The sequence below is a fragment of the Pleurodeles waltl genome, chromosome 4_1 (genome assembly GCF_031143425.1).
Source record: "Pleurodeles waltl isolate 20211129_DDA chromosome 4_1, aPleWal1.hap1.20221129, whole genome shotgun sequence".
NCBI classification, from domain to species: Eukaryota; Metazoa; Chordata; class Amphibia; order Caudata; family Salamandridae; genus Pleurodeles; species Pleurodeles waltl.
Window position 1 is genome coordinate 270,832,999 of NC_090442.1, and position 10,656 is coordinate 270,843,654.

Below are 10,656 nucleotides of genomic sequence, written 5' to 3' on the forward strand. Positions count from 1 at the left end.
CGTGATACATGTAGATTTTGCCGGAAAGAGTATACGACTATAAGTATACTGATGCAAAGACTAGTGCCGGATGAGTTATTGCAAAGTAGAATTTTTGACTTTCTCAAGGAAGAGATAAGTGCTCAGGTGCTCATGCGTTGTTCCATGTCAGGTTTCAGTCGCTGATTCGGCCATCCTTTTCTTCTCGTTGCATTCTAAGATTTGTAATCTTGCATTCATTAAGGTAAAAACAAACCGTCCAAACACCAGCATGCTTCCAGGGTTGGAAAAAAACTTAAGCTTTTCATGGCATAACTTACGAGCTATGAAGTTCTCTACAAAACAGGGCGATTATGGGTGGGACGGAGGGGACATGTAGCACGGCCTCCTAGTGCCGTCATTTATGGTTTACTCCAGTTGGCACTTAATGAGAGTAAAATGGCCAAGACGCCTTATTTGGACGAAAGTAGAAGGTTCCTTTAGATCACCAGGGAGGTGCGAAATAATAATTGGTTATTTTTAGGGGGGGGGGGGGGGGGGGTGGAGCTACGTGTGTTAATCTGTAGCATATTTAACCTCTGTGCCAGTGTCTTTATAAAGCGTATTTGCAACAAGTGACCCCTCCTAGCAACCTACTGAGCTGAATAAATTAGAGCGAGACAGCAGAGCAGAGCAACCATCTTTAAATCAATTGCTGCCCCAAGCAGTCAAATGTATAGAGAGATGGAGCGTTGGTGGATTGTGAGCATGCAGAATTATTTTACATTAATAAGAATGCTCAACCACGACTTTCGCTCGAAATATGGACACATTTCAGTTTTGTCTATATATTTTTGTGTGTATTAAACCACTGTTGTGTGTGTGTGTATATGTATATATATATATATATATTTGCTCACCCAAAAAAAAACAACACAGGTGGTGGAAGCACTATTCACAAAATAATTAAAAGCTGAAATAGAGGAACTTCCCGGAGTGCGATGATTAATTTTTGGTGAGCAATTATAGGAGTTGTGGTCGCCAGCTCCGTCATCAGCATCAGCAGCAAGAGCGCGCAATTCACGTGAGGCCATTTGGTGAATTATATATATATATATATATATACATATATATATGCAAAAGGCCACTAAATCTTAAATGAAACAGTCTCTTGGATATGAATTGAGAGTATGTCTCCCTCAAATTTATATTGAAAGCATTATGAATTGTCATGTAAATGTCCACTTTCCAGGTGGGACCGCTTCTGTAGATCTTTTGCATATATATTAACCAGTGGTAAGGTATACTCATAGGAACATAGAGTATGACCACTGAGATGTGTTGTTGGCCTAAACCTGTTGAGTTTGTTTTCCCACGTAAACAGTTTTTTAGATACAATATAAGGGTATTAATGATCAGGTCTTGAGGCCTTAAAAAAAAGACTGAACGTTTCAGCTTAGTGTATGTGCTTGGACTAGAGGTGAGCAAGGCAACAAATTAACAGGGAGAGCCGAGCCAAAGGTCTGGCTCGAATCTCAGAGCTCATGCACGAGCCGAGTCATGAAAATATTTGCTGTATAAATCATAAATCAAACTTGATGTAAATTATGATAGCTCAGAAAATGTCCTGTTAGTTAATTTGTATAAGAACGGCAAACCAAAAATCCCAGTACTGTGGAATGGGTCTCGTACCTACATTTTCATTTGCATATGGTGGTGATGTCACATCACTTGTTTCTTCCAAATAGAGGCTTAACACCCGTGCAAAAATGGGTGAAAGACCAGTCTAGAGGAATCAAAAAACAACACAATGGACTTGGATGTACACAAAAATGAATTACTAGGATCTACTCTTTAGCAGACAGTCTGTGGCCAACCAGCATTGTTTAGGAACTGGTATTGTGGGATCCGTCCTACTAAGGCCCTGCAAACTGGGCCAAGTACCAACCTTTCCACAGTTGACTCTCAGGATAGCAAGGGTGAGCAGTCACTTAATTTTTAAGAAGGTATCAGGTAGGGGGCAAGAGCCCAGAACGCAATAGTAAACCAACATACAGTATAATGTAACATCCAACACAGTGCTTAACTTTTTTACAAAAAGAAAGTACTTAATTCAGTACATCTAAATACTTCAAGGTTCAATGGAAACAACATATAGGGTTGTGTTGAACACTGAGCCCCCACACCCCATTTAACCCGTTTATCCTTTATTCTCCTACTATGGTCAAGTGCCTGTATTTAGAGTCCCCAACTCACAACAGGCTTAGGCAGGATTATGCGACAGACAGGCTTCAAGGTGCTTGAGGCAGACACTCAGCTCCTCCAGCAGACAAGCTAACCTTTATGTGATGTACTCTCACCCTTGGGAGCCTAGCTGTAAGGTAGACACCAGCCTGGCTACACATCAGTGCTTTGAGTAATTTGCAGAGCACTCCGTTTCTTCATCAAAAAATAACTTGGGACTAGAACCAAGTGAGAGTGATTTGTCTCACTCTTTTATATACATTATCTAGAAAGGAAATGTGAATCCACTGTGGAAAAGCTCAGAACCAGTGTTGGTTGGTTCTCTTTCAAATGTCATAAGGCCTCGAAAAATCTACTCGTTATGGTGAGTCATTTGTATCAGGTTGAGCTATTTTTAGGACCTACTCGCCCCTTCTGGCGAGTTGACAAAAAACAGGTGTTCTGTTCACTCAGAAAGTGATGAGGCAATAAAGACACCTTTAAATCTTATTCTTATTTAGTCACATTTGCTCTGTGTTCAGAGACAGAGGTCAAAGATCAGTTTGTCTTCTTGCAGACTGCAGAGTTCCAGGAGTATGTAAGGTGAACTGTCTGACCTGTTGTACAAAGAGTGTGAAATGAAGGGCTGTAGTGTGTCAGGCTTTTCCTAACAAACAACATTTAAATAAGTCAGATGTACAAGCATTTGAAAATATATTTCCATAGTTCTGAAAGAACATTTTTTGTACTTCTTTGTGATGAAAAAAAAAAAAAATTAATTGGATGAAAACAAATCAGAACACTATTTGGTAATGTGCAAATGATACATATTTTTTCTGAAACTCGAATCTTCACAGATTATTGTCAAAACACTATAAAGTTTTAGCATTATAGCTGCAAGTTAGAGGGAAGGTTTTTTGACATCTCTTGGAATCTTAGTGTCTATAAATGACAGTACGCGACCACATCATGCTTTAGTAATATAGTTGTTAAATGTAAGTGTTTAAACATAAACTAAGAAACAATCCAGCCTTAATGGCAATCCTGTTAGTGAACTAAGAAGCTAGTTATGGATCATGTGTACCCCATATGTGGTATCTTACATGGAGCAAACGTTTAGTCTATTTAATCAAACAAGGTTTTTTTGTATAGCTGAACTCACACATTTGAATGAGCACTCGTGAGAATAGAGAAAAAGGAGGCTTTGTAAAATAAAATATTTGCCTAGGATCACACAATTTGAGACCCGTTTATGAGTCAAGTACAATACAGTTAGGTCGAATAGATTGTTCAAGTTACTCGACCTGCAGGTCTAGTAACATTTTAATGATTTTTTTGAGGCCTGGTCATGATGAGGCTGCTCTTCAGACACAGCCTTTGTACAAAGTAATGTCTCTCACAGCAGGTAGCTGTGGGATTGCTGCAAGCAGGAATATCCAAAACACAGGTTCAATGAAGTGTGAGATTACTGCAACTTGCTCAAATTGGCCTTCCTGGAGCCGTAATAAGGATCAGATGAAAGGACAGGGCCTGCCAAGAAACATTCTCATCTTGAACAACAGGAATTATAGTCCATCCCAAAAATGGCTATGCTCAGGAAGAATTGATAAGCTGCCCTTTACCAATGAGGTATTTCCAAAGGTCGCCATCCTTCCTCTAAACCCGCCATCCTTCCTCTAAACCCGCCATCTAGAGGAATGCAGGAAATATACTGTCTGGAGATAGTTGTTCTCATCTTTTTTCTTGTATCATGCTAAAGCCAGGGGCATTCAAAATGGTTTGCACTGGCACCAGTACTCAACTCATAAAACGCACAAAGTTCTACTACCATTCATGGGCTATAAACTCACTAACAAACATGCACACTGCATGCCAGTGCAATGTTCTGGGCTTCACATGACACCATATTATATAAAAGCCGATTAATGCAGAGAAAAAATGTTTGATCACACTGTAGAATAAAAGTACACAGTACTCTGCTACCATGACTTTATGAAATGCCCTCAGGGTATGGACAGGGGTCCAATACTCACTATATGAGGGCACAACTTTTGAGCCCCTCGCAGTCATAGAGCAGGTTTTAGACCTTGCATTACTAGGTACAGGGCTAGGCCTCTACACATGCTAGATTTGATTGATGCCAGGTCTAAAAAAAAAAAAGCCATTGGACTAGCTTCATATTCAGGTGGGCAGGCATACACACCTATTCATGTAGTGTATATTCCTGTTCCAACAAGAGGTTTTCACCAGTAGACTGTAAGGGTTTTGCAGGCATGTTTGAAAGGATCTGCTTCCTAACATACTGGAATTTGCCCGCATTAAGTTTTAAAATTGACTGAAGCTGCAACAGAACACCAGTGCAGATTATAATGAGTTTCTGAAAACATTGTCTCGTCTCCTGAGGTTCATTGCCAAGGAAATACCTGCTTCTGGGCACGCTATAATATCCCTAAAAGCTTTTTCAGAATGCCAAGGTATAGTTTGTAGCTGTAGTACATACTTGTGTGGATTATGGATGTAATTATTCTCTGTCATAGGTAGAGCATGGCAAGAAAGGGGTGGTCAGAGGTTTGAGGGCATATAGGGGCCTGGCAGATATGTCAAAGGGCTGTTTAAGGACTTCTGATAGTTGACTTAAGGGTTTCTGATGTACTCTAAGGCCCCACAGAGGTGTCTGAGGGTGAGTGCCTATGTTGGACTGAGGACAAGCAGATGGTGTCCAGCTTCAAGGTGAGGACCAGTAGAGGGAGTTTGACACTCTAATAGCCTACACTCGGCTTAGTGGGCCTCATCGCCAGCTGGATGTTTTGAGAGGACAAACTGAGGCTCTGTAAGGACTGGCTCAGCTAATGTGAGGTCCAGCTAAGGTCTGTGAGAGCCAGGAGAAAGTCTCCAAGTTCCAGTTAACAACAGGCCAAGGATGGCTGCAGCCTAAGGAACTGCAGTGGGCTGCTGAGTAGCCATACAGCCTAAAATAATGATTCCAAGGTGGCAGATGGTCTGCCCAGAGTCACTTAGGGATTACTTTGGAATTCTGAGTGTAAGCAGAAGCAGTGAGATTCTCTACCTGCAGCAGAGGGATTCTACAGTGCAATCTCACCTCCATGTTTGCCATAGTTGCCATACCCTAACTATAGTAAAATGTATCTTGAAACTAGCTTGCTGCATCTGGTTCCTGAGACCCAGTCTGTAGAAGCTGACTGAGGGCCACTAATATGTTGGAGAGTTAGCTGAGGGTGTATTGAGGGATTGGTGAGGTGCCTGCCTGTTTGGGAGCCATAAAAGACGAACAGAAGGTCTCTGAGATTTGATGGATGGAATGTGAGAGCAAGCTAAAAGTTTTCTGACCATTGGTCAGTGGTCTCTTGGGGTCACGTAATTGCTAGTGGGGGTCTTCTGAGGTCTAGATGGCGGTGGTTTATAGCAGGCTGAGGACATGCAGAGAGCATGCTGGAATGCTTGAAGCAAGAAGCGTCAGTCTGATCTGCTGTATGTACCAACAGAGTGGTCTTGCGGGCCAGGCGGGGATCTCTGGTAGCTGTTGTTTAGTTTTTGACAGGCAGCTGATAGTGTGTGAGGGCCAAACACGTTAGACCACGTTGGTACAATTTCAAGGCATAATCCCAATTTGTCCTAAAGTAGTGTTTACAGCAAGTTTCTTTACTTGAGAAACAGCAAACAAAAACTTGCACAGATGTAATGGAACCTAAAAGTCTTTTAACTGAATTATAAACAGGTTGTACACATTCACAACAAAAATATCTAACTTATCTAATGTAGCAATGTCAAAACATGCATTCAGCCCCCCCCCCCCGTTTTTTATTACATGCAATTTTTCCATTGCCCAGCCAATTCATTTCATTCAGGACCATGACAGCACTCAATGGGAAAGTAACTCGTTTTTTTTCTTCTTGTATTGAGTGCCAAACTAACCACCCTGGAGAACTTTCTGCTCAACCATGTGTAATTTCAACAACATGTGGGCAGACTGTACCTTAATGAATACATTTTCATTTTGATTGTCATTAAAGAAATTCCTTGATATCATACTTTACTGAATGAATCAAATGTCTGGTGATTGATGAAGGGCATCTGAGGACAGCAGTGATTGCCCGAGGACTAGTTTACGGTTGTATGAGAGCCAGTTTGTCCCCTCTCCGGTTGGCTGACTAAGAGTAAACAGAGCCAGAAAAAATCCCTTCGAGTGTATGCAAGTGGTGTCTAAAGGCCATTTTATGAGATAAATGAGGGTAATAGAGATCACGCTATGGTCTCCAATGGCTGGGTGCCTGCCTGAGGTACTTTAGTTGTCAGAAGAAGAGATCTAAGGTGTAGGATGGCCTGCAGAGTGGCTCTGAGGGACCACGTAACAGCTAATGGTGATTGGTACGATGGGAGTGAGGACTACTAGTCAAATGTAGAGCCTTTGAAAGACCAGTGGAAGAGGTACAAAGGGCTGGATCAACAACTTTACAAATCAATAGCATTCAGAGAAAATATAGAACAAATGTGAGGCACTCAGAAGGCTGTCAGTGTGTCTGAGCGTCATTTAGGCAAGTAATGGCCACTTGATGACTTCCAAAGGCAAGCTGTTGGTGAGCTAAGGGATTGTACATTCCTCCTAGGTACAACAGAGGATGTGGATGTACCTTCTAATAACAGGTTGAGGGGGTTCTGAGGGTCAGTAGTGGGGTTTTAGTAGGCTCAGAGATGACAGAAAATGTCTTGGTGGCAGGATAGGATCAAAGTATTGTTTAGTGCTATCTGAGGTTGTATGAGAGCTGAGCTAGTTAAAGGTCACCTGAAGGTATCAGAGAGGAGTCAGTGGGCATCTGATAGACATCAAATGGTCTGTGAAAGGTAGTTGAGTGTGTTCGAGAGCTGTTTGAAGACCAATAAATAGAGTTTGAGAGTTTTGGGGAATTGACAGTTCCGATTTGAGTGCTAGCTGTGGCTGCTCGTTGACAGTCTACAGATCTGTGATTGTTGTCTGAGAACTGTTAAGGATGTTAGGGTCATAGGTTTGCTGAGTCCAGAAAGAGGGCAGGATTATGGTCTCTGAGAGACAGGGCATGGTTTCGGTGTTCAACTTGAAGATTCTGCTGGCTAACAGATTACCTGTTTGTGGTAGCAGAGGCTCTGCTGAATATACTTTAAATACGTCTGAGGCAGTTTGGTAGTTTCCAAGGGTTAGCTGAAGGACTGTGATGTCTGGCTAAGGGCCTCTGAGGTCCAAGTGAGAATGGAGAGCCCCCTGAATGCTGACTAAGTGTCTCACAGGGTTGGCTGTGGGTGCCCAAGGGCTGAATAATGTCTTTGGTTGAAAAGGGGGCAGTATATCCAAGAAGGCAGAGGAAGTTTACCCACCAGGTCTACTAGATGGGGTTTGAAGAACCCCGCATAATAGATTAAGGGCAGATAAACATGTCGAAGTGCCAGCTGAGGGCCACCTGCACTCTCTTAAGGAAGGTTAAGGGTATCTGAAGGAAGGAAAGAGGGCCAGGCTAAGGAGTTCTGAAGGTTGGTTCAAGGATCTAGTGAAAGCCATCTGAGAGCATCTGCTGGTCTCTTGACTTTGACATCTAGCTAAGGGTGATTAAGGGCCATCGGAGGGTTTATAACAGCTGGCTGAAGGCAAACTCTGCTGTTGTGCGTCACTGACCAGCAAGGGGTTTCTCACAGTATCTTAAAGTCCACTGAGGTCTTTTAAGGTTCTGATAGCTGGCTGGTTGACTTGAGAGTCAGCTCAGAATGTGCTATGGGACTATAAGATTTAGGACATTTAAGAGAAGTACAAAGAGTTAGATGGTGGCAAGTGGAGAACTGACAGAGTACCTCTTAATGATTGTATAGGTACTGCAATCCTCTAATGTGGTGTAAAGGCAGTTCATGTGTCATCACAGAGATTGAGGGCTTTCAGAGATGAGTTTGAGAGCTATGTAAGGCAATCGGAAGACCAGCTGCCAAGCACAGTGTTGGAGAACTGGTAGAGAGGAGTGTAAGAAATTGGGGTATTAGGTGGGGGGTGGGGGGGGGGGTTGAGTACCCTCCTCAAGTAATAACCGCTACCCTTGCCATGAAGTACCCTTAAAGTGACTAAATTGGCCTGGACTCACCCCCCTTGTAGCTATGTCACAGAGCTGAGAGGATTAGCTTAGAGGGAATGTGCAAAGTGTTTGTGCAGTACAAAAACTGAAAAAGAATACATTAAATTACCACCAAAACGAAGAAATTCTGATAAAGGGGACCAGAGTTATGAACTTTTAAAGTTTAAATATGAAAATAGCACCAAAAAGCATTAAGCGCCAACCGTGGTCATATGGTTGCACTTGACCAGTATCTAGGAATAAGGTAAAACCGACCTTGATCAGACATGGGTCAGATTCAGAAACCAAGTTCGACCCATTAAGACGTTTTACCTTTGTATTTAGTCACTGAAATGGAAATTAGCAATTCCCCATGGTGCAAGGCTGTAGGAGAAATTTGAATTCCCATCCCAAGGAAGATTTCCACCCCACCAGGCCCCCAAACCAGATACTTGTGATGCCTTTGTGCGGCAAAGAATTGTTTCTTTGGACATGGTCACTTTTTTTGGAGCACAGCTTCTTTCAGTGGGACAAAGCTGCAGCCTGGTGCTGAAAGTGGGCTAGACTAGGCTGGATACCTTCTCCATGAGGTTCTTCTGAAGCTGATTTCCTGCAGCAGAAAAGCTGCAAGTGGGACCTATGGCAATCGTTGGTCCAGTGGCAATGCTTAGTCATAAGCTCAGCTTGGTAGGTTTGTCCTATAGAGGTCTTTGAAGCAAAACGTTTCCAAGGCCCAGTTTTTTGTAAAAGTCAGGAATAGTACACAGTGACAGCCAAAGGTCAAGGACTTTATGGACAGTACTTGTGTATCAAGACTCAAGGCCAGTAGGAGGGCCCAGAGCAGGTCCAGTTGGGGCTTGTCAGCTGGTAAGTTGAGAAAAGGTCTCTTGTAGCTAATTGTATCCCTGTAGCTTGAACAGGAGGTCAGCTTTATAATCCTCGGATGCCACCTTTTTTTCCTTGGTGGGAGAGCAGGTGAAGGCTTTTAGGATCTTCTCAGCATGTCCAGTTCTTTTGTGTTCTTCCACAGATTCAGAAAGTGCTCTGAGTAGGGTACTGTGAGTGCCATATTAATGGCTGGCACTAGTCTGTGGGTGGGGGAAACTCTGAGCTCTCCCTAACCAAAAGGGTTCCCTGGGGTAACCCTACACACTTTTGTAGAATTTCCTATGTGGTGCACTGCAAACAATCCCACAGCCCCCCTTTCTACCTAAATCCAAGATGGCAGAGCCTTCCCTTTGCCTGTGTAGAGCTCCTGTGCCCACACCACGGAATTGAGCAAACCCTCCTCTGTGGTCCCTCTAAACCAGTTTTGGGGGCAGCACCTATCCCACTGGAATTAGTGCCTTGCTGATTGGAGGAATCAAGAGGGGCTCTGCCCAGGAGTCAGTTAACATTTGCCTGTGTCAAGGTAGGCCTCTTTGAAGTTAATCAAGTCCTGGGGTGTAGCATAGATGGTCACCCTTCCAACAGAAAACACCTCCCCACACCCAAGCCTTTGTTCCCCTCTGGGAGCAGTTTTCACACCTTATCAAGAGGGCTATTCAGCTGCCAGAGGTGTTAGACAAGGAAAGGAAACTTTCTAAAAGTACCTTTTCTAAAATATTTACTATCAATCTGACTTCACCAGTGAATTGAGTTTGTCATAAATATTTCAAAAAGTCCAAGAATGCAATGTGAAATTGTTTCCTAGCCAAAGATACCATTATTACATTTAATATTGTATCCCAGTGCTTTCATAACAGCCAACCCTGCTAAAGTGAAAATAGCTTTTGGGACCTCTTCACTATAAGGATGTATTTAAAATTAACCTTTTACATGTACTACTTTTAAATCCCATGCGCCCTGCCTTATGGGCAGTAAGGCCTACTTAGTGGTGGTCTATTAATGTTTAAAGGAGGGTTTATGTCTGTCAAAAGGGGTTACTTTGATAGGTCAGATCTGCAGTTTTAAAACTGCACAGCCAAACTACAAATGGTAGACCTGAAGTCACGTTTGGTCTGGTGGTCATTTCTAGCAGGAACCATGGAGTTTTGGAGTGCCAGATGAATCTGAGCTCCAGTTGAGCTTCTATGAGAGCCAAGTGAGAGAAGCTTAGAGCTAGCAGAGAGGGTAAATAGTATTTGAGGGGCTCTGAGAATTTGGGTAAGACATCTGAATGGTTCTGCAAACTGTCTGAGATGTACTGAATGAGGCAAGAATTTGCTGATGGTATCTTAGGATTGACTCTTAGAATCCATGAATCTGTGGGGGGCCGGCTGAGTGTGCTACAAATCTCTTGAGGGCCAACTGGGTGTCTGCAAGCTTGTTGGGCTGTTTGAGTGCCAATTAGGGCTGCCTTATGGCTAACACAGAGTTTCTGAATGTCTATGAGAAACATCAGGAAGCT